We start from the raw sequence: 25,176 nt of genomic DNA on the forward strand, positions 1-25,176 counted from the left end.
ATGTTTTTGTAGGTTTAAGGATTCAATCATCAAAGGGAGAGATTTGACAAGATAATTGGATGATTGATGATGATTTAAAGTGATAAAAAGAAGATATGAAGTGCAAAAGAGGAAATGCAAGCAAGAACAAAATAGAGCAAGTTTCACGGTTTTGACACCTTGTGGTATTTCAGCTATATCTTGAGATACAAGCATCTGATTGAAGTGATTCTTGAACAATTTTGAAGCTAAGAGATAGATCTACATTTGATATGAAGATATTGAAGTCCAGATCAGTTGTTTTCCTTGTCCAAAAATCGGAATACAGAAGAGCAAATTCTGTGGTCGTAAGCTGGAACAGAGCTCTGACCAGTCTTTAGTATTTTGGTCATATCTTGATCCACAGAGCTCCAAATTGGATGATTCTTAAGCCATTAGAAAGTTAACTCAAAGATCTACAACTTTCATGTTTTACACAAGAGTTAGTTAGGCCTCGATCATTGAGAAAATAGCAGTTGAAGTAGTGAAGAAATGAAAATGCGACTCAATGAAAACGTGGGTTACAGTCGCGTATTCTCACCTATTTTCTGCAACTTGCTCATCAACTTGCCTTGCTTTCACACAACTTTTTCAACTCAATTCCAGCTATCAATCTCGATTGTATTTGATCAAGAAAGATTTGGAAAGTTGGAAAGACAACTCATGGAAGATTCAAGAGTAAAAAATGACAACTTTAACAACTCATTTGACTCTTGAATTCCTCTATAAATAGAGGCCTTTGGAGAACATTTGCATAACTTTGGAATGCTAGAGAAACTCACCAAAAATGTAGTCTTCACTAGTTTTTCTTAGTTCATTAGTATAGTATAGGTAGAGTCGTTTATCCTTCTTGTATTTGTAGCTAGATTTGGATGAAAATTGAGAAGCAAAGATGGAGAGGTTGATCTCATGTGACAAGGGTGATATCTCTTCTACTACTTTCTCTCTTGTATTAGATTTCGTGTTTAGCTATAATACAAGTTTGAATTTGTGTTTTTAACATGTTTAGTTAAAGTTTATGCCTAGAGTTATGGATGAATTTGCTATATCTTGTTAAGTGATGTTTATTTGGTTATGTGATGATATTATTTTGAACAAGTTATTTATCACTTTTCCTTTTCTAATCATGATTAACCAGCCATTAGTTGTGATTATCTAAAGGTGTTAAGTTTGCAATGAAAATTGGAATTTAACACTAGTTCAAGGAAGTGATAAACCTAGGAAGTTCACTCACGAGAGTAGAGGAGCACCTTTGTGGCTTAAGTGATTTGTTTCATGTAATTTCATAGAAGAAATGAACTTGTAGTTGATTTCATAACCACGAGAGTAGGTATGGCTTAGTTACAAGTATAGTTGATTCACTACGAGAGTAGGTTTCACATACATTAGGAAATTACGCCATAACTAGCCAAGATAATAGCATTCATTTAACCGGTAATCTCATTTGCAAGAGTAGTAAGGAATTCCATATCTCTAAGAGCTTTCGAGTGCTAATTTTCATTACTTTTATGTTTATGGTAGTCTAAATAATAAAGGAGTTCGAAAAACACTGGTAATTACAGTCTTCCCTGTGGGATTGACACCTAATTATACTTGTAGTGGATGACACATTAATCATTGGTACTGAATTAGAACAAGTCAATGAGACCAAAAAGTTGCTATCATGCAAGTTTGAAATGAAGGACATGGGAGAGGCTGATGTTATCCTATGTAAAAGTGTCCAAAAGGAGGATGGTAAATATAGAACTTGCTTGTTAACAAAAATAACTAGAAATCCATTTCCGAAAATTGAAAGGAAAACAAACGAGTTAGATCTTGTTCATAGTGATATTTGTGATTTGTATGGTACCATATCTTTAGAGGGAAACAAGTATTTTGCCACCTTTTTTGATGATTGCACTAGATTTTGTTTTGTATATTTGTTACATTCAAAAAATGAAATCATGCATATGTTTAAGATATACAAAGAAGAAGTGGAACTTTTATGTGGCAATTTAATTAAATGTTTAAGAATCGACCGAGGTGGGGAATACTATCAAAAGGAATTTTTCGAGTCCAGTGGTATTAAGCATGAAGTTACCGCTCCATACACACCTCAACAAAATAGTGTGGCTGAAAGGAAAAATAAAGTACTTATGGAAATGGTGAATGCAATGCTATCAAATTATGGTTTAAGTTAAGATTTTTGGGGAGAAGTTGTATTTACAACTTTTTACATGTTAAATAAGTTTCAAACAAAAGGAGCTCTATAACTCCTTATGAACTTTGGTACAAATGAAATTTGAATCTCAAACATTTGAGAGTTTGGGGCTGTAGAGCCATTGTCAAAGTTCCTGAATCTAAGAAAAGGAATTAGGTGAAAGAGGTGTTGAGTGCATTTTCTTAGAATATGCACAAAATAGCAAGGCCTATAGATTCATGGTAATAGAGCCTATGAGAAAAGATTCACCTCAATGTCTAAAGAAATTGACAATGCGCTAAACCAAAATGAATCACCTAAAGATAGCTTTGACAAGTAGATATTTTACGTGTTTTAAGTCTGTTTTATTAGTTAGTTTTGGTGTGTTTTAATTAGTTTTATAGCTAATAAACTAAGATTCTAGTGAAAATATGCATTTTATGGTTTAAAGTGTGAAAATTCATTTCTATGAACTTTTACGGCAAAAACTTTATGTTTTTGTAGGTTTAAGGATTCAATCATCAAAGGAAGAGATTTGACAAGATAATTGGATGATTGATGATGATTTAAAGTGATAAAAAGAAGATATGAAGTGCAAAAGAGGAAATGCAAGCAAGAACAAAATAGAGCAAGTTTCACGGTTTTGACACCTTGTGGTATTTCAGCTATATCTTGAGATACAAGCATCTGATTGAAGTGATTCTTGAACCATTTTGAAGCTAAGAGATAGATCTACATTTGATATGAAGATATTGAAGTCCAGATCAGTTGTTTTCCTTGTCCAAAAATCGGAATACAGAAGAGCAAATTCTGTGGTCGTAAGCTGGAACAGAGCTCTGACCAGTCTTTAGTATTTTGGTCATATCTTGATCCACAGAGCTCCAAATTGGATGATTCTTAAGCCATTAGAAAGTTAACTCAAAGATCTACAACTTTCATGTTTTACACAAGAGTTAGTTAGGCCTCGATCATTGAGAAAATAGCAGTTGAAGTAGTGAAGAAATGAAAATGCGACTCAATGAAAACGTGGGTTACAGTCGCGTATTCTCACCTATTTTCTGCAACTTGCTCATCAACTTGCCTTGCTTTCACACAACTTTTTCAACTCAATTCCAGCTATCAATCTCGATTGTATTTGATCAAGAAAGATTTGGAAAGTTGGAAAGACAACTCATGGAAGATTCAAGAGTAAAAAATGACAACTTTAACAACTCATTTGACTCTTGAATTCCTCTATAAATAGAGGCCTTTGGAGAACATTTGCATAACTTTGGAATGCTAGAGAAACTCACCAAAAATGTAGTCTTCACTAGTTTTTCTTAGTTCATTAGTATAGTATAGGTAGAGTCGTTTATCCTTCTTGTATTTGTAGCTAGATTTGGATGAAAATTGAGAAGCAAAGATGGAGAGGTTGATCTCATGTGACAAGGGTGAAATCTCTTCTACTACTTTCTCTCTTGTATTAGATTTCATGTTTAGCTATAATACAAGTTTGAATTTGTGTTTTTAACATGTTTAGTTAAAGTTTATGCCTAGAGTTATGGATGAATTTGCTATATCTTGTTAAGTGATGTTTATTTGGTTATGTGATGATGTTATTTTGAACAAGTTATTTATCACTTTTGCTTTTCTAATCATGATTAACCAGCCATTAGTTGTGATTATCTAAAGGTGTTAAGTTTGCAATGAAAATTGGAGTTTAACACTAGTTCAAGGAAGTGATAAACCTAGGAAGTTCACTCACGAGAGTAGAGGAGCACCTTTGTGGCTTAAGTGATTTGTTTCATGTAATTTCATAGAAGAAATGAACTTGTAGTTGATTTCATAACCACGAGAGTAGGTATGGCTTAGTTACAAGTATAGTTGATTCACTACGAGCGTAGGTTTCACATACATTAGGAAATTACGCCATAACTAGCCAAGATAATAGCATTCATTTAACCGGTAATCTCATTTGCAAGAGTAGTAAGGAATTCCATATCTCTAAGAGCTTTCTAGTGCTAATTTTCATTACTTTTATGTTTATGGTAGTCTAAATAATAAAGGAGTTCGAAAAACACTGGTAATTACAGTCTTCCCTGTGGGATTGACACCTAATTATACTTGTATGTGGATGATACATTAATCATTGGTACTGAATTAGAACAAGTCAATGAGACCAAAAAGTTGCTATCATGCAAGTTTGAAATGAAGGACATGGGAGAGGCCGATGTTATCCTATGTAAAAGTGTCCAAAAGGAGGATGGTAAATATAGAACTTGCTTGTTAACAAAAATAACTAGAAATCCATTTCCGAAGATTGAAAGGAAAACAAACGAATTAGATCTTGTTCATAGTGATATTTGTGATTTGTATGGTACCATATCTTTAGAGGGAAACAAGTATTTTGCCACCTTTTTTGATGATTGCACTAGATTTTGTTTTGTATATTTGTTACATTCAAAAAATGAAATCATGCATATGTTTAAGATATACAAAGAAGAAGTGGAACTTTTATGTGGCAATTTAATTAAATGTTTAAGAATCGACCGAGGTGGGGAATACTATCAAAAGGAATTTTTCGAGTCCAGTGGTATTAAGCATGAAGTTACCGCTCCATACACACCTCAACAAAATAGTGTGGCTGAAAGGAAAAATAAAGTACTTATGGAAATGGTGAATGCAATGCTATCAAATTATGGTTTAAGTTAAGATTTTTGGGGAGAAGTTGTATTTACAGCTTTTTACATGTTAAATAAGTTTCAAACAAAAGGAGCTCTATAACTCCTTATGAACTTTGGTACAAATGAAATTTGAATCTCAAACATTTGAGAGTTTGGGGCTGTAGAGCCATTGTCAAAGTTCCTGAATCTAAGAAAAGGAATTAGGTGAAAGAGGTGTTGAGTGCATTTTCTTAGAATATGCACAAAATAGCAAGGCCTATAGATTCATGGTAATAGAGCCTATGAGAAAAGATTCACCTCAATGTCTAAAGAAATTGACAATGCGCTAAACCAGAATGAATCACCTAAAGATAGCTTTGACAAGTAGATATTTTACGTGTTTTAAGTCTGTTTTATTAGTTAGTTTTGGTGTGTTTTAATTAGTTTTATAGCTAATAAACTAAGATTCTAGTGAAAATATGCATTTTATGGTTTAAAGTGTGAAAATTCATTTCTATGAACTTTTACGGCAAAAACTTTATGTTTTTGTAGGTTTAAGGATTCAATCATCAAAGGGAGAGATCTGACAAGATAATTGGATGATTGATGATGATTTAAAGTGATAAAAAGAAGATATGAAGTGCAAAAGAGGAAATGCAAGCAAGAACAAAATAGAGCAAGTTTCACGGTTTTGACACCTTGTGGTATTTCAGCTATATCTTGAGATACAAGCATCTGATTGAAGTGGTTCTTGAACCATTTTGAAGCTAAGAGATAGATCTACATTTGATATGAAGATATTGAAGTCCAGATCAGTTGTTTTCCTTGTCCAAAAATCGGAATACAGAAGAGCAAATTCTGTGGTCGTAAGCTGGAACAGAGCTCTGACCAGTCTTTAGTATTTTGGTCATATCTTGATCCACAGAGCTCCAAATTGGATGATTCTTAAGCCATTAGAAAGTTAACTCAAAGATCTACAACTTTCATGTTTTACACAAGAGCTAGTTAGGCCTCGATCATTGAGAAAATAGCAGTTGAAGTAGTGAAGAAATGAAAATGCGACTCAATGAAAACGTGGGTTACAGTCGCGTATTCTCACCTATTTTCTGCAACTTGCTCATCAACTTGCCTTGCTTTCACACAACTTTTTCAAATCAATTCCAGCTATCAATCTCGATTGTATCTTATCAAGAAAGGTTTGGAAAGTTGGAAAGACAACTCATGGAAGATTCAAGAGTAAAAAATGACAACTTTAACAACTCATTTGACTCTTGAATTCCTCTATAAATAGAGGCCTTTGGAGAACATTTGCATAGCTTTGGAATGCTAGAGAAACTCACCAAAAATGTAGTCTTCACTAGTTTTTCTTAGTTCATTAGTATAGTATAGGTAGAGTCGTTTATCCTTCTTGTATTTGTAGCTAGATTTGGATGAAAATTGAGAAGCAAAGATGGAGAGGTTGATCTCATGTGACAAGGGTGAAATCTCTTCTACTACTTTCTCTCTTGTATTAGATTTCATGTTTAGCTATAATACAAGTTTGAATTTGTGTTTTTAACATGTTTAGTTAAAGTTTATGCCTAGAGTTATGGATGAATTTGCTATATCTTGTTAAGTGATGTTTATTTGGTTATGTGATGATATTATTTTGAACAAGTTATTTATCACTTTTACTTTTCTAATCATGATTAACCAGCCATTAGTTGTGATTATCTAAAGGTGAAAATTGGAATTTAACACTAGTTCAAGGAAGTGATAAACCTAGGAAGTTCACTCACGAGAGTAGAGGAGCACCTTTGTGGCTTAAGTGATTTGTTTCATGTAATTTCATAGAAGAAATGAACTTGTAGTTGATTTCATAACCACGAGAGTAGGTATGGCTTAGTTACAAGTATAGTTGATTCACTACGAGAGTAGGTTTCACATACATTAGGAAATTACGCCATAACTAGCCAAGATAATAGCATTCATTTAACCGGTAATCTCATTTGCAAGAGTAGTAAGGAATTCCATATCTCTAAGAGCTTTCGAGTGCTAATTTTCATTACTTTTATGTTTATGGTAGTCTAAATAATAAAGGAGTTCGAAAAACACTGGTAATTACAGTCTTCCCTGTGGGATTGACACCTAATTATACTTGTAGTGGATGACACATTAATCATTGGTACTGAATTAGAACAAGTCAATGAGACCAAAAAGTTGCTATCATGCAAGTTTGAAATGAAGGACATGGGAGAGGCTGATGTTATCCTATGTAAAAGTGTCCAAAAGGAGGATGGTAAATATAGAACTTGCTTGTTAACAAAAATAACTAGAAATCCATTTCCGAAGATTGAAAGGAAAACAAACGAATTAGATCTTGTTCATAGTGATATTTGTGATTTGTATGGTACCATATCTTTAGAGGGAAACAAGTATTTTGCCACCTTTTTAATGATTGCACTAGATTTTGTTTTGTATATTTGTTACATTCAAAAAATGAAATCATGCATATGTTTAAGATATACAAAGAAGAAGTGGAACTTTTATGTGGCAATTTAATTAAATGTTTAAGAATCGACCGAGGTGGGGAATACTATCAAAAGGAATTTTTCGAGTCCAGTGGTATTAAGCATGAAGTTACCGCTCCATACACACCTCAAAAAAATAGTGTGGCTGAAAGGAAAAATAAAGTACTTATGGAAATGGTGAATGCAATGCTATCAAATTATGGTTTAAGTTAAGGTTTTTGGGGAGAAGTTGTATTTACAGCTTTTTACATGTTAAATAAGTTTCAAACAAAAGGAGCTCTATAACTCCTTATGAACTTTGGTACAAATGAAATTTGAATCTCAAACATTTGAGAGTTTGGGGCTGTAGAGCCATTGTCAAAGTTCCTGAATCTAAGAAAAGGAATTAGGTGAAAGAGGTGTTGAGTGCATTTTCTTAGAATATGCACAAAATAGCAAGGCCTATAGATTCATGGTAATAGAGCCTATGAGAAAAGATTCACCTCAATGTCTAAAGAAATTGACAATGCGCTAAACCAGAATGAATCACCTAAAGATAGATTTGACAAGTAGATATTTTACGTGTTTTAAGTCTGTTTTATTAGTTAGTTTTGGTGTGTTTTAATTAGTTTTATAGCTAATAAACTAAGATTCTAGTGAAAATATGCATTTTATGGTTTAAAGTGTGAAAATTCATTTCTATGAACTTTTACGGCAAAAATTTTGGATGATTTGACAAGATAATTGGATGATTGATGATGATTTAAAGTGATAAAAAGAAGATATGAAGTGCAAAAGAGGAAATGCAAGCAAGAACAAAATAGAGCAAGTTTCACGGTTTTGACACCTTGTGGTATTTCAGCTATATCTTGAGATACAAGCATCTGATTGAAGTGATTTTTGAACCATTTTGAAGCTAAGAGATAGATCTACATTTGATATGAAGATATTGAAGTCCAGATCAGTTGTTTTCCTTGTCCAAAAATCGGAATACAGAAGAGCAAATTCTGTGGTCGTAAGCTGGAACAGAGCTCTGACCAGTTTTTAGTATTTTGGTCATATCTTGATCCACAGAACTCCAAATTGGATGATTCTTAAGCCATTAGAAAGTTAACTCAAAGATCTACAACTTTCATGTTTTACACAAGAGCTAGTTAGGCCTCGATCATTGAGAAAATTGCAGTTGAAGTAGTGAAGAAATGAAAATGCGACTCAATGAAAACGTGGTTTACAGTCGCGTATTCTCACCTATTTTCTGCAACTTGCTCATCAACTTGCCTTGCTTTCACACAACTTTTTCAACTCAATTCCAGCTATCAATCTCGATTGTATCTGATCAAGAAAGGTTTGGAAAGTTGGAAAGACAACTCATGGAAGATTCAAGAGTAAAAAATGACAACTTTAACAACTCATTTGACTCTTGAATTCCTCTATAAATAGAGGCCTTTGGAGAACATTTGCATAACTTTGGAATGCTAGAGAAACTCACCAAAAATGTAGTCTTCACTAGTTTTTCTTAGTTCATTAGTATAGTATAGGTAGAGTCGTTTATCCTTCTTATATTTGTAGCTAGATTTGGATGAAAATTGAGAAGCAAAGATGGAGAGGTTGATCTCATGTGACAAGGGTGATATCTCTTCTACTACTTTCTCTCTTGTATTAGATTTCGTGTTTAGCTATAATACAAGTTTGAATTTGTGTTTTTAACATGTTCAGTTAAAGTTTATGCCTAGAGTTATGGATGAATTTGCTATATCTTGTTAAGTGATGTTTATTTGGTTATGTGATGATATTATTTTGAACAAGTTATTTATCACTTTTGCTTTTCTAATCATGATTAACCAGCCATTAGTTGTGATTATCTAAAGGTGTTAAGTTTGCAATGAAAATTGGAATTTAACACTAGTTCAAGGAAGTGATAAACCTAGGAAGTTCACTCACGAGAGTAGAGGAGCACCTTTGTGGCTTAAGTGATTTGTTTCATGTAATTTCATAGAAGAAATGAACTTGTAGTTGATTTTATAACCACGAGAGTAGGTATGGCTTAGTTAAAAGTATAGTTGATTCACTACGAGAGTAGGTTTCACATACATTAGGAAATTACGCCATAACTAGCCAAGATAATAGCATTCATTTAACCGGTAATCTCATTTGCAAGAGTAGTAAGGAATTCCATATCTCTAAGAGTTTTCTAGTGCTAATTTTCATTACTTTTATGTTTATGGTAGTCTAAATAATAAAGGAGTTCGAAAAATACTGCTAATTACAGTCTTTCCTGTGGGATTGACACCTAATTATACTTCTATGTGGATGATACATTAATCATTGGTACTGAATTAGAACAAGTCAATGAGACCAAAAAGTTGCTATCATGCAAGTTTGAAATGAAGGACATGGGAGAGGCCGATGTTATCCTATGTAAAAGTGTCCAAAAGGAGGATGGTAAATATAGAACTTGCTTGTTAACAAAAATAACTAGAAATCCATTTTCAAAGATTGAATGGAAAACAAACGAGTTAGATCTTGTTCATAGTGATATTTGTGATTTGTATGGTACCATATCTTTAGAGAGAAACAAGTATTTTGCCACCTTTTTTGATGATTGCACTAAATTTTGTTTTGTATATTTGTTACATTCAAAAAATGAAATCATGCATATGTTTAAGATATACAAAGAAGAAGTGGAACTTTTATGTGACAATTTAATTAAACGTTTAAGAATCGACCGAGGTGGGGAATACTATCAAAAGGAATTTTTCGAGTCCAGTGGTATTAAGCATGAAGTTACCGCTCCATACACACCTCAACAAAATAGTGTGGCTGAAAGGAAAAATAAAGTACTTATGGAAATGGTGAATGCAATGCTATCAAATTATGGTTTAAGTTAAGGTTTTTGGGGAGAAGTTGTATTTACAGCTTTTTACATGTTAAATAAGTTTCAAACAAAAGGAGCTCTATAACTCCTTATGAACTTTGGTACAAATGAAATTTGAATCTCAAACATTTGAGAGTTTGGGGCTGTAGAGCCATTGTCAAAGTTCCTGAATCTAAGAAAAGGAATTAGGTGAAAGAGGTGTTGAGTGCATTTTCTTAGAATATGCACAAAATAGCAAGGCCTATAGATTCATGGTAATAGAGCCTATGAGAAAAGATTCACCTCAATGTCTAAAGAAATTGACAATGCGCTAAACCAGAATGAATCACCTAAAGATAGCTTTGACAAGTAGATATTTTACGTGTTTTAAGTCTGTTTTATTAGTTAGTTTTGGTGTGTTTTAATTAGTTTTATAGCTAATAAACTAAGATTCTAGTGAAAATATGCATTTTATGGTTTAAAGTGTGAAAATTCATTTCTATGAACTTTTACGGCAAAAACTTTATGTTTTTGTAGGTTTAAGGATTCAATCATCAAAGGAGGATTTGACAAGATAATTGATGATTGATGATGATTTAAAGTGATAAAAAGAAGATATGAAGTGCAAAAGAGGAAATGCAAGCAAGAACAAAATAGAGCAAGTTTCACGGTTTTGACACCTTGTGGTATTTCAGCTATATCTTGAGATACAAGCATCTGATTGAAGTGATTCTTGAACCATTTTGAAGCTAAGAGATAGATCTACATTTGATATGAAGATATTGAAGTCCAGATCAGTTGTTTTCCTTGTCCAAAAATCGGAATACAGAAGAGCAAATTCTGTGGTCGTAAGCTGGAACAGAGCTCTGACCAGTCTTTAGTATTTTGGTCATATCTTGATCCACAGAGCTCCAAATTGGATGATTCTTAAGCCATTAGAAAGTTAACTCAAAGATCTACAACTTTCATGTTTTACACAAGAGCTAGTTAGGCCTCGATCATTGAGAAAATAGCAGTTGAAGTAGTGAAGAAATGAAAATGCGACTCAATGAAAACGTGGGTTACAGTCGCGTATTCTCACCTATTTTCTGCAACTTGCTCATCAACTTGCCTTGCTTTCACACAACTTTTTCAACTCAATTCCAGCTATCAATCTCGATTGTATCTGATCAAGAAAGGTTTGGAAAGTTGGAAAGACAACTCATGGAAGATTCAAGAGTAAAAAATGACAACTTTAACAACTCATTTGACTCTTGAATTCCTCTATAAATAGAGGCCTTTGGAGAACATTTGCATAACTTTGGAATGCTAGAGAAACTCACCAAAAATGTAGTCTTCACTAGTTTTTCTTAGTTCATTAGTATAGTATAGGTAGAGTCGTTTATCCTTCTTGTATTTGTAGCTAGATTTGGATGAAAATTGAGAAGCAAAGATGGAGAGGTTGATCTCATGTGACAAGGGTGATATCTCTTCTACTACTTTCTCTCTTGTATTAGATTTCGTGTTTAGCTATAATACAAGTTTGAATTTGTGTTTTTAACATGTTTAGTTAAAGTTTATGCCTAGAGTTATGGATGAATTTGCTATATCTTGTTAAGTGATGTTTATTTGGTTATGTGATGATATTATTTTGAACAAGTTATTTATCACTTTTCCTTTTCTAATCATGATTAACCAGCCATTAGTTGTGATTATCTAAAGGTGTTAAGTTTGCAATGAAAATTGGAATTTAACACTAGTTCAAGGAAGTGATAAACCTAGGAAGTTCACTCACGAGAGTAGAGGAGCACCTTTGTGGCTTAAGTGATTTGTTTCATGTAATTTCATAGAAGAAATGAACTTGTAGTTGATTTCATAACCACGAGAGTAGGTATGGCTTAGTTACAAGTATAGTTGATTCACTACGAGAGTAGGTTTCACATACATTAGGAAATTACGCCATAACTAGCCAAGATAATAGCATTCATTTAACCGGTAATCTCATTTGCAAGAGTAGTAAGGAATTCCATATCTCTAAGAGCTTTCTAGTGCTAATTTTCATTACTTTTATGTTTATGGTAGTCTAAATAATAAAGGAGTTCGAAAAACACTGGTAATTACAGTCTTCCCTGTGGGATTGACACCTAATTATACTTGTATGTGGATGATACATTAATCATTGGTACTGAATTAGAACAAGTCAATGAGACCAAAAAGTTGCTATCATGCAAGTTTGAAATGAAGGACATGGGAGAGGCCGATGTTATCCTATGTAAAAGTGTCCAAAAGGAGGATGGTAAATATAGAACTTGCTTGTTAACAAAAATAACTAGAAATCCATTTCCGAAGATTGAAAGGAAAACAAACGAATTAGATCTTGTTCATAGTGATATTTGTGATTTGTATGGTACCATATCTTTAGAGGGAAACAAGTATTTTGCCACCTTTTTTGATGATTGCACTAGATTTTGTTTTGTATATTTGTTACATTCAAAAAATGAAATCATGCATATGTTTAAGATATACAAAGAAGAAGTGGAACTTTTATGTGGCAATTTAATTAAATGTTTAAGAATCGACCGAGGTGGGGAATACTATCAAAAGGAATTTTTCGAGTCCAGTGGTATTAAGCATGAAGTTACCGCTCCATACACACCTCAACAAAATAGTGTGGCTGAAAGGAAAAATAAAGTACTTATGGAAATGGTGAATGCAATGCTATCAAATTATGGTTTAAGTTAAGGTTTTTGGGGAGAAGTTGTATTTACAGCTTTTTACATGTTAAATAAGTTTCAAACAAAAGGAGCTCTATAACTCCTTATGAACTTTGGTACAAATGAAATTTGAATCTCAAACATTTGAGAGTTTGGGGCTGTAGAGCCATTGTCAAAGTTCCTGAATCTAAGAAAAGGAATTAGGTGAAAGAGGTGTTGAGTGCATTTTCTTAGAATATGCACAAAATAGCAAGGCCTATAGATTCATGGTAATAGAGCCTATGAGAAAAGATTCACCTCAATGTCTAAAGAAATTGACAATGCGCTAAACCAGAATGAATCACCTAAAGATAGCTTTGACAAGTAGATATTTTACGTGTTTTAAGTCTGTTTTATTAGTTAGTTTTGGTGTGTTTTAATTAGTTTTATAGCTAATAAACTAAGATTCTAGTGAAAATATGCATTTTATGGTTTAAAGTGTGAAAATTCATTTCTATGAACTTTTACGGCAAAAACTTTATGTTTTTGTAGGTTTAAGGATTCAATCATCAAAGGAAGAGATTTGACAAGATAATTGGATGATTGATGATGATTTAAAGTGATAAAAAGAAGATATGAAGTGCAAAAGAGGAAATGCAAGCAAGAACAAAATAGAGCAAGTTTCACGGTTTTGACACCTTGTGGTATTTCAGCTATATCTTGAGATACAAGCATCTGATTGAAGTGATTCTTGAACCATTTTGAAGCTAAGAGATAGATCTACATTTGATATGAAGATATTGAAGTCCAGATCAGTTGTTTTCCTTGTCCAAAAATCGGAATACAGAAGAGCAAATTCTGTGGTCGTAAGCTGGAACAGAGCTCTGACCAGTCTTTAGTATTTTGGTCATATCTTGATCCACAGAGCTCCAAATTGGATGATTCTTAAGCCATTAGAAAGTTAACTCAAAGATCTACAACTTTCATGTTTTACACAAGAGCTAGTTAGGCCTCGATCATTGAGAAAATAGCAGTTGAAGTAGTGAAGAAATGAAAATGCGACTCAATGAAAACGTGGGTTACAGTCGCGTATTCTCACCTATTTTCTGCAACTTGCTCATCAACTTGCCTTGCTTTCACACAACTTTTTCAACTCAATTCCAGCTATCAATCTCGATTGTATCTGATCAAGAAAGGTTTGGAAAGTTGGAAAGACAACTCATGGAAGATTCAAGAGTAAAAAATGACAACTTTAACAACTCATTTGACTCTTGAATTCCTCTATAAATAGAGGCCTTTGGAGAACATTTGCATAACTTTGGAATGCTAGAGAAACTCACCAAAAATGTAGTCTTCACTAGTTTTTCTTAGTTCATTAGTATAGTATAGGTAGAGTCGTTTATCCTTCTTATATTTGTAGCTAGATTTGGATGAAAATTGAGAAGCAAAGATGGAGAGGTTGATCTCATGTGACAAGGGTGATATCTCTTCTACTACTTTCTCTCTTGTATTAGATTTCGTGTTTAGCTATAATACAAGTTTGAATTTGTATTTTTAACATGTTTAGTTAAAGTTTATGCCTAGAGTTGTGGATGAATTTGCTATATCTTGTTAAGTGATGTTTATTTGGTTATGTGATGATATTATTTTGAACAAGTTATTTATCACTTTTCCTTTTCTAATCATGATTAACCAGCCATTAGTTGTGATTATCTAAAGGTGTTAAGTTTGCAATGAAAATTGGAATTTAACACTAGTTCAAGGAAGTGATAAACCTAGGAAGTTCACTCACGAGAGTAGAGGAGCACCTTTGTGGCTTAAGTGATTTGTTTCATGTAATTTCATAGAAGAAATGAACTTGTAGTTGATTTCATAACCACGAGAGTAGGTATGGCTTAGTTACAAGTATAGTTGATTCACTACGAGCGTAGGTTTCACATACATTAGGAAATTACGCCATAACTAGCCAAGATAATAGCATTCATTTAACCGGTAATCTCATTTGCAAGAGTAGTAAGGAATTCCATATCTCTAAGAGCTTTCTAGTGCTAATTTTCATTACTTTTATGTTTATGGTAGTCTAAACAATAAAGGAATTCGAAAAACACTGGTAATTACAGTCTTCCCTGTGGGATTGACACCTAATTATACTTGTATGTGGATGATACATTAATCATTGGTACTGAATTAGAACAAGTCAATGAGACCAAAAAGTTGCTATCATGCAAGTTTGAAATGAAGGACATGGGAGAGGCCGATGTTATCCTTTGTAAAAGTGTCCAAAAGGAGGATGGTAAATATTATTACTTGCTTGTTAACAAAAATAACTAGAAATCCATTTCCAAAGATTGAAAGGAAAACAAACGAGTTAGATCTTGTTCATAGTGATATTTGTGATTTGTATGGTACCATATCTTTAGAGGGAAACAAATATTTTGCCACCTTTTTTGATGATTGCACTAGATTTTGTTTTGTATATTTGTTACATTCAAAAAATGAAATCATGCATATGCTTAAGATATACAAAGAAGAAGTGGAACTTTTATGTGGCAATTTAATTAAATGTTTAAGAATCGACCGAGGTGGGGAATACTATCAAAAGGAATTTTTCGAGTCCAGTGGTATTAAGCATGAAGTTACCGCTCCATACACACCTCAACAAAATAGTGTGGCTGAAAGGAAAAATAAAGTACTTATGGAAATGGTGAATGCAATGCTATCAAATTATGGTTTAAGTTAAGGTTTATTGGGAAAAGTTGTATTTACAGCTTTTTACATGTTAAATAAGTTTCAAACAAAAGGTGCTCTATAACTCCTTATGAACTTTGGTACAAATGAAATTTGAATCTCAAACATTTGAGAGTTTGGGGCTGTAGAGCCATTGTCAAAATTCCTGAATCTAAGAAAGGAATTAGGTGAAAGAGGTGTTGAGTGCATTTTCTTAGAATATGCACAAAATAGCAAGGCCTATAGATTCATGGTAATAGAGCCTATGAGAAAAGATTCACCTCAATGTCTAAAGAAATTGACAATGCGCTAAACCAGAATGAATCACCTAAAGATAGATTTGACAAGTAGATATTTTACGTGTTTTAAGTCTGTTTTATTAGTTAGTTTTGGTGTGTTTTAATTAGTTTTATAGCTAATAAACTAAGATTCTAGTGAAAATATGCATTTTATGGTTTAAAGTGTGAAAATTCATTTCTATGAACTTTTACGGCAAAAACTTTATGTTTTTGTAGGTTTAAGAATTCAATCATCAAAGGGAGAGATTTGACAAGATAATTGGATGATTGATGATGATTTAAAGTGATAAAAAGAAGATATGAAGTGCAAAAGAGGAAATGCAAGCAAGAACAAAATAGAGCAAGTTTCACGATTTTGACACCTTGTGGTATTTCAGCTATATCTTGAGATACAAGCATCTGATTGAAGTGATTCTTGAACCATTTTGAAGCTAAGAGATAGATCTACATTGGATATGAAGATATGGAAGTCCAGATCAGTTGTTTTCCTTGTCCAAAAATCGGAATACAGAAGAGCAAATTCTGTGGTCGTAAGCTGGAACAGAGCTCTGACCAGTCTTTAGTATTTTGGTCATATCTTGATCCACAGAGCTCCAAATTGGATGATTCTTAAGCCATTAGAAAGTTAACTCAAAGATCTACAACTTTCATGTTTTACACAAGAGCTAGTTAGGCCTCGATCATTGAGAAAATAGCAGTTGAAGTAGTGAAGAAATGAAAATGCGACTCAATGAAAACGTGGGTTACAGTCGCGTATTCTCACCTATTTTCTGCAACTTGCTCATCAACTTGCCTTGCTTTCACACAACTTTTTCAACTCAATTCCAGCTATCAATCTCGATTGTATCTGATCAAGAAAGATTTGGAAAGTTGGAAAGACAACTCATGGAAGATTCAAGAGTAAAAAATGACAACTTTAACAACTCATTTGACTCTTGAATTCCTCTATAAATAGAGGCCTTTGGAGAACATTTGCATAACTTTGGAATGCTAGAGAAACTCACCAAAAATGTAGTCTTCACTAGTTTTTCTTAGTTCATTAGTATAGTGACGGGAATTTTTTTATCAATGCAAGTTTAATTCCGATTTTACACCCGTTGGACTGCAAGTATACAGGTCGCAATTGTAGTACAAGATGTGTATCGGGTCGATCCCACGAGGAGCAATTAAAACAATTATTAGATACTAATTTACTCTATTATTTAGACTTACAATTAATTTGAGCAGAAACTTCAGATTTTAATTCAACTACAAAAATTCTTAAATAGATAAATGCAATTTCACAATAGGAGTAGAATTCACTAAATATTAAGATCTAGGGACGTAGATTCCACTTATGACTCAAAAGATCTAAAATGAATTAATTCAACACTTGTTACTGCTCTTGTTTAACCAAGGATTCATTTCCAGAAATACCAAATTCACATTCTCATGATAATAATGGGTTAAAACAGATTAGTTTTTCCTAATCTCTTGGTAAATACTAAATCTGTTCTTATTTACACATGAAATGCAGATTTCATCCACTTGAATGTATTTCTATTCTCATGAATATACAACTCAAGTTCTACTTGTGTCATTCCATTATTTTTACCATTTCTCAATGAGTAAAAACAACTATAAACCTACTATTGGTGATCAAGCAACAACAAGTAATCCAACATACACAAGTAGATAAGTTAATACAAGACATAACAAGCATAAATCACAATCACTTCATATCATTTGGCCATAAGCTTCATCTACTCCCTAGATAAAGGAAATTAGCTACTCATGAATGATGAAACACTCATAACTTCATTAATGTAAATCATCATGAATTACAAATACAAGAGGAATAAAGAAAGTCTTAGCCAAGATATGGTAAAGCCTTCCAAAAATCTCCTTTGTCTTGAACTTGGATGATTACAAGATGAAACCTCAATTGCCCCTTGCAAGTACCTAGCTAGAGAGAATATGTTTTTCTGTAAGAAGCTAAGCTACGAATGGTTCCCAGATCTCTCCCCATATCTCTGCATAAAAAACACTCAAATGCTCCATTTTTCCAAGTCAAATTCTATCCTTTGATTCCCAAATCTCCACTTTGTTAGCATAGTCAAAAACCAATATTTTTGACTTGAAAATAAGCCACTTTTCTTGCCCTTTTGTCTTCTGAAGCATGTGCACCGAATTCCCTTGCATCTTATAGCTGGAAAGTGGTATGAACACAAGAGAATTGGCTGAGTCAAATTGCAGAATTTCGGCTATAAAACGCGCCTACACAAAACGCGGTTACAAGTCACGTTTTGTGTACTCGCGTATTCACTTTGGCCTTATTTCATCTGCGATTTTCTCTATCATAAAGGCCGAACTAGCTTTTGTGCAAAACACAAAAGTTGTAGCCCTTTGAGTTAGCTTTCCAATGCTTCAAGAATCATCCAAATCGGAGCTTTGTAGCCTGAGATATGATCGAAATACTGTCACCTGTTCAAACCTCTGTTTTAACTTCCGACCACAGGGTGCAGCTTCTGTATTCCAACGTTTTGCCCATGAAGATGGCAGAAATGGATTTCGATGTCTTCATACGAATTGTAGGTATCTTTCTTAGCTTTAAAATGGTATAAAAATCACCTCAATCCGATAAGTGTAGCTCCAGATATGGTCAAAATACTGAAAAGTGTCAAAACTGACTTGTATTGCATTTCCTCACTTGAACGTTTTTCACTTCATTCTTCTTGTTGCCACTTAAATTCATCACCAAATCTCTATTTTTCACCTCAATTGACCTCCTTTGGTGATTGATTCATTATTCCTGCATAAAAATGAAGTTTTTACTATTAAAATCAATAGAAATGCAATATTATCCACTTTTACCAAAAATATATAATTTTACCAAAAACCTCTTTATTTTAATTATAAAACTAAATAATCAACTCAAAATTAACTAATAAAATGCACTTAAAAATACGTAAAATAAACTCTTATCAAATACCCCCACACTTGAATCATTGCTTGTCCTCAAGCAATATAAAATTCCAACCATCAATGATCCAAAAATTGAAAATAAACATATGTAGTATTTCAACTTCATTTCCTTGAATCAAGGTAAATAACCCTTATGTGATCTTTCCATTAAGTTCAAGTACTCATAATATCAAGCAAAGAAGAGCCAAGTATACCATAATTTTACCAATTCAACTCAACTTCTTATTTTTATCCAATTTCGCAAGCAAGCAACTCCTATAGTCAATAAAGATGCTAACTAATCTCATGATCAACTTCTTATTTTTCTTAAAGAGGGATTTAATTTACTTTTATATATATATATATATATATATATATATTTTAAGGATTAAATATTACTTAAGTTGTGAAAAATGCCTTTTGACGCGAAGATCAACATTTTTAGATGCAGATCCCCGGTTACTCAACATTTCACATACTCAAGTTGCTTTGCATACTCTTAATTCAAGTACCTTTTTACGCGAATGTCGACATTTGTAGATGCCAACCCCCGGTTACTCGGTACGAGAATCATTGGAGTAGAATAACCATTTTTTTTTTCTTTAACAATATATAATAAAATTCCCTCTAAGAGTAATCATGAGAAGAGTATGACACTTATTAACCATATTAATTTCTTATCTTATAAAATTAGATAAAAAGAAGAATTTTCATCAAATATACAAAATGTAGGCATAATTTTCTCCACTTTACTAGATATACTTTCCTATAGATGTAAAAATTATAATCACATAAAAATCATTTCCAAATTTTATGAGAAAAGAAGTATCAAAACCGCATATATTTATTTCAAAAGGATAAGTGACAAAATTTTATTTATTTATTATAGTTAATAACATATATATGTATAAGGTTTTGGAAAAATTTTGACAGAGTCTCCCCTTAAAAGTGGACTAAATCTCCCTGCCAGCAACCACAAGAAACACCATTTAAGCACAAGAATTATATCAAACACAACTAAAATCACAAGTACCACACATTTCTTCCCCCACACTTAGAATACACATTGTCCTCAATGTGTAGGGAAAGAAAAGAAAAGAAACAAAAGAAAGGAACAAGTGACTCCCCAAGTGAGATGACTGCAGTCCAGTGAAGCCTTGAATCATGAGTCATCGACCGCTCAACCATCCACAGTCAACGATCTACTAGTTACTGCCACAAGTTCCAATATTCAAAATAAGGAATGTAAGTTAACATTTTTCAAACAAAAGATAAAAATAACAAGCAAACAAACAAACAAAAGAAAAGCCAGCCAAAGGGGCAGCCTCAATCATCCCCTTCATCGTCATCTTCATCATCATTGACAGGAGGTGGATGTACGCCCAGATGATGTTCAATGTGGTCTAGGCGAGTATCCAGTCGGGCTAAATGATGGTCGATGTCGTCCAAGCGACCGAAAAGCCGCTGCCAGTTGGTCTGTGGCGGAGGAGGAGGTGGTGCTGCAGTAGATGGTCCAGCTCCATCGCGACCATGTCTAGCCTTTTGTCTCCGCTCCTGAACAGGGCGTGGAATGTCTCCCGTGCCAATACCAAGGCGGCGAAGAGTAGTGATAGTCATCTCAGCACGTGGTGGAACATACTCCCGCCGCATGCCTTCCAAGGGAACTTCAAAACGGGGGAAGATTAAAGTCAGTAGACGAGGAAATGAAAGTTTGAAAGAAGTTGTCTTACGCCTCGCCGTAGACCTAATGTGGCTGATGATGATGTTCGGCAATGAAATTCGAGCATACGGGGAAGTTCGGTTGTGGAACATGTAATCAAGGAAGTAAATATCGCTCTTGCGAACCTCCGTGTGCCCCGTCTTCTTTGGGATGACATTGTGAGCCATCATGTAAATGATAAGCCGATGACGAGGTTCGAATACATTTGCCAATATAGTCTCCTTTCTGGTAGAGCGAAAAGGTTGGTACTCGAGACCAAACCTAGCCATGGCCAATGATGGATCCCACCTCCTATTCGGGGGAACAAACTCCTTCTTCAAGTCTACTGGACGTCCGTCATCCATACACCCCAAAATAGCAGCCAAATCTTGCCGTGACAAGGTGATTCGTCTTCCACGCACCCAGGACTCAATTATTTCTCCACTATGGCGCGCCTTACTTTCAATGTTGGCGTAAAACTCGCGCACCAGGTCTGGGTAGTAATGGTTTGGAAGGGTGAGAATCGGAGCCCATCCTAGCTGAGCAAAAGCTTCTGAGATGTTGTACATCATCTCAACTGGTGGACTGACGTGCATCTCAAACAAAAACTCCAAATTAGCACGCGCCTCATGCCACTCCTGATTCCTGCGAGTGTTGAACCTAGCACTGTCAAATACCGATCTTCCCGCTCCACGGGAGGTGCCCTCACCAGGTCGACGGTTAATTGGTGGAGGAGAAGGTGAATTCTCCTCTTCAGTCACCTCCATCTCTTCATTAACCTCCCTCTCCTCACTACTAGAGGATGAAAGTACCGCTCTTCTTCCTCTTGGCATAGTACCTAAAAAATATTTCAATTATTCACATGTACTACAACTCATTTTTTTGGCAACAAAAGTTCAGCATTAATCCAAATAACCTCAAATACAATTGCTTAAGTTCTAATCATTCAATGATCGTACAAGACATATTTTCTGCCTAAAGTTGCCCAAAATCACCAAATTACACAAGATATGTATCAATTATAATTCAATTAGTGAAAATAGGAGCAATTATGATTATAACTATTTAGAATTAACAATAATAATATGCTTTTAGCTATAATCATGTTTAGGCAAAAATTAAACTAACTAACTCACCAAATCAACCAAATTACTCACTATACACAATGCACATGCTTAAACATCATCAACTAACCCTTTTTAACCATAATTTAACATCACCAATGGCTCAAAAACATCCTAGTTCCTTTTTCCAATTTTCATCTAAATATAGCAATTGTGAATTTTAAAGTACTTGAAAACCAATAAATTGCTACATTTAAACATTTAAACATGCTTAAACAATCATAATAATCATGAATAAAATCACAAATAGCCATGAACCTCATCAAATTTTCGAAATTAAAAGATGTCAGATAGCTCAGGATAAAAAATATGAACTTCTAAAATCAAAAGATTTGATGAAGAAACTTACCTCAATCACGTAGAAGGATGTTTGGTGATGCTAAAAATGCAAAAAGCCCTATGAAACAACCTCCAATTGACCTCCAATTGAAGAAATTAGAGTTTAAGAACCCTAACCTTCAATCCCTCAAAAACCTGATTTTAGGTGTTTTTCTTGGATTTTAATCGGTTAAAAAGGTTGTATGAAGCTCAAAAGGTGTTGGGGTGATGATTTCTAGCAAGATTATGGAGTATAAATGAAAATTTGTGAGTTGGGTAGAAGGAAGAGGGAAAAACGCGGCTGGAAAAATTGGAGAAGTGAAGAAGAAAGGCTGAAATCGCGTTTCTGAAGGCTATATTCAGACACGGAAAACGCGACTAAATACGCGCCTTCAACTTGCGTTTTTGAAGTCGCGTTTCCTGCACAAATCTTGCAGGAATGAAAACGCGACTGTGATGGAAAACGCGACTTTGAGTCGCGTTTCTGAAGTCGCGTTTTTGAGTCTTGATCCAGGCTTGAAAACGCGACTTCCATTAAAACGCGACTTTAGGTCGCGTTTTGAAGGCGCGTTTTCTGTTCTGCAGGTGCAGAATCGAAAACGCGATTATGAGAAACGCGACTTTGAGTCGCGTTTTCTTGGAAAACGCGTTTTCTGCTTCGATTTTTAGCAGAATTTCAACTTTTGAAAAATTACAAAAGGTACCCCAATGACTCAAAATGCATCATAGATCATTTGTTTGCCAATTTTAATGGCTGGAACAAATGTAAAACATTAAAAACATGCATTTTACCCCTTTATAATGAATCAAAAACACCTTTAACGCAAATCGAGGGGTTGAGTTGTTTGATCAAAGTTCGCCTTTTTTGTACTCAATTGGTCATCCTTGCCTTCAATTGCCAACCCTACATTACAAAAACAACAATTTAGCTAAAACATTGATTCAAACCACAAAATCACACCAAGTTAACAAATATAACCTAAATATTGGGTTGCCTCCCAATTAGCGCTTTTGTTTATAGTCGTTGGCTCGACTGAAAAAGTTGAATCACTTTAGAGCATTAGAGAGAGATTTTCTCCCCATGGGTCGAAACTCCCGAGCCAATCCACCATGTGGTGAACCATGCATTGATCTTCATAGTCCAATTTCCTCAAATGCCAAGGAGGAATATTAGACTTGTCATAGAGAGGCTCAACTTCACCTTGGAGTGGATTTTGCTTGTCTTTTCTGAATTGGCTCAACTTTTCACCATTTTCTTCATGGAATGGAGAATTTATTAAGCCAACTTCCATCCTTATCTTCTCCTCCTTTGTTCCTACACCATGAAAGTTAGTACCAAGGACATTTATAAATTTAACTTCTTCGGTCCTTTCTTGGTTAACCTTTTCATCATATGGCATATTAGAAACAAGAGCAGTAGGCTCTATATTCCCTTCTTTATTTTCCAAATTGAATTCCAATTCCTCACCATTAACCCGTAATATAAGCTTACCTTTTTCTACATCAATCATAGTTCGTGCAGTGGCTAAAAACGGTCGTCCTAGAATAATTGGCATTCTCACATCTTCTTCAATATCTAAGACAACAAAATCCACAGGTATTATAGATTGTCTTACCTTTATGAGCACATTTTCCAAAATACCCATGGGACGTGTGATTGACCGATCCGCCAATTGCAATGTAATATGGTAGCTTTTAGCTCTTGAAGTCCCAATCTCCGGGCAACCGATAACGGCATAAGTGACACACTTGCACCTAAATCACATAAAGCATTAGAAAAATGCAATTGACCAATAGTGCAAGGAATAGAAAAACTTCCCGGATCTTTCAATTTAGGAGGGAGTTTATTCTTAATCAATGCACTACACTCTTTCGTTAATGCTATCATCTCATTATCTACAATTTTCCTCTTCTTTGACATGATGTCTTTCAAGAAACGTGCATAAGAGGGAATCTGTGTTATAGCATCAATGAAAGGAATGTTAATGTGCAATTGTTTAAACATTTTGGAGAACTTTTCAAACTCCCGATCCTGTCCATCTTTCTTCAACCTGTGAGGAAAAGGTATCAACATTTAGAATTTAATTTGGGATGAAGTGCATCAATATCAATGATAACATGATCATTTTGACTTTCTTGCTTCCCCTTCAATTTCTTGCTTCTTGTCTTTTTCACCACCTGAATTTTCAAAATCGAATCCCTCAACCGTTTTACCGCTTCTAAGAATGATTGCATTGACATGCTCTCTCGGATTCACTTCGGTTTTACTTGGTAATTCACCAGGGTTTCTATTGTTGATCACATTGGCAATTTGACCAATTTGAACCTCCAAGTTTCTGTACATCCCAGCTAATTGGTCCAACCGCCCCTCAACTCGCTCGAATTCTATCCGAAGTCACCTTAGCAAGTTTTTCCACCGCGATCTCCCAACTTGGTTTAGTTTCAGCCTGTGGTTGCCTTGGTTGAAATCCCGGCGGATTGGTTGGCCTTTGTTGATTGCCTTGATCTTTCCATCCAAAGTTTGGATGATTTCTCCACCCCGGATTGTAAGTATTCGAGTAGGGATTATTTGGAGCATTTCGGTTGTAATTATTGACAAATTGTACCTGCTCAGAATCAACACACTCATTACTATCATGTTCACCTCCACATATAGAACAACACGCTACATGTGCATTAGATGAACTTGGACCAACTCCACCTTGTCTATTTAGCAACTTCATCACATTATTCATTTGAGCACTCAGCATATTGAGAGTGTCCATTTCTATCATACCTGCGTGACGTCTTGTATTACCTCTCTCATTGGCCCATTGGTAGTTATTTGCTGCCATTTCTTCTATCAAATTATGAGGCCTCTTGGGGTGATTTACCCATTAAAGCTCCACCTGCAGCTGCATCGATCATAGTTTTAGTAGAAAAAACTAAACCATTATAGAAGGTTTGTATGATTAACCATTCCGGCAGTCCATGATGTGGACATTTCCGAAGCAAATCTCTAAACCTTTCCCATGCTTCATATAATGATTCTCCTTCATTTGACTAAAACAGTGATATCCATTCTAAACTTAGCAGTCTTACCTGGTGGAAAATACTTATTTAAGAATGCTCTTGATAGTTCATCCCATCCAGTGAAAGTATTAGGAGCATGAGAGTGTAGCCAAAGTTTGGCCTTATCTCTCAATGAAAATGGAACAATCTTAGCCTTATAG

General features: G+C 34.4%; 1 protein-coding gene and 1 non-coding gene across 2 annotated transcripts in view; one reads left to right on the top strand and one right to left on the bottom strand.

Annotated features, from left to right (window-relative positions):
• The window catches only part of LOC113752073 (probable LRR receptor-like serine/threonine-protein kinase At3g47570), a 46,269-nt gene that overhangs the window by 14,432 nt on the left and 6,661 nt on the right, over positions 1-25,176 (bottom strand). The gene's annotated exons all lie outside the window — the stretch shown is intronic.
• LOC113754543 lies at positions 24,930-25,034 on the top strand. Its single transcript, XR_003465226.1, has one exon. It is a non-coding gene; the product is annotated as a small nucleolar RNA R71 (small nucleolar RNA).

The sequence above is a fragment of the Coffea eugenioides genome, chromosome 11 (genome assembly GCF_003713205.1).
Source record: "Coffea eugenioides isolate CCC68of chromosome 11, Ceug_1.0, whole genome shotgun sequence".
Classification (NCBI taxonomy): Eukaryota; Viridiplantae; Streptophyta; class Magnoliopsida; order Gentianales; family Rubiaceae; genus Coffea; species Coffea eugenioides.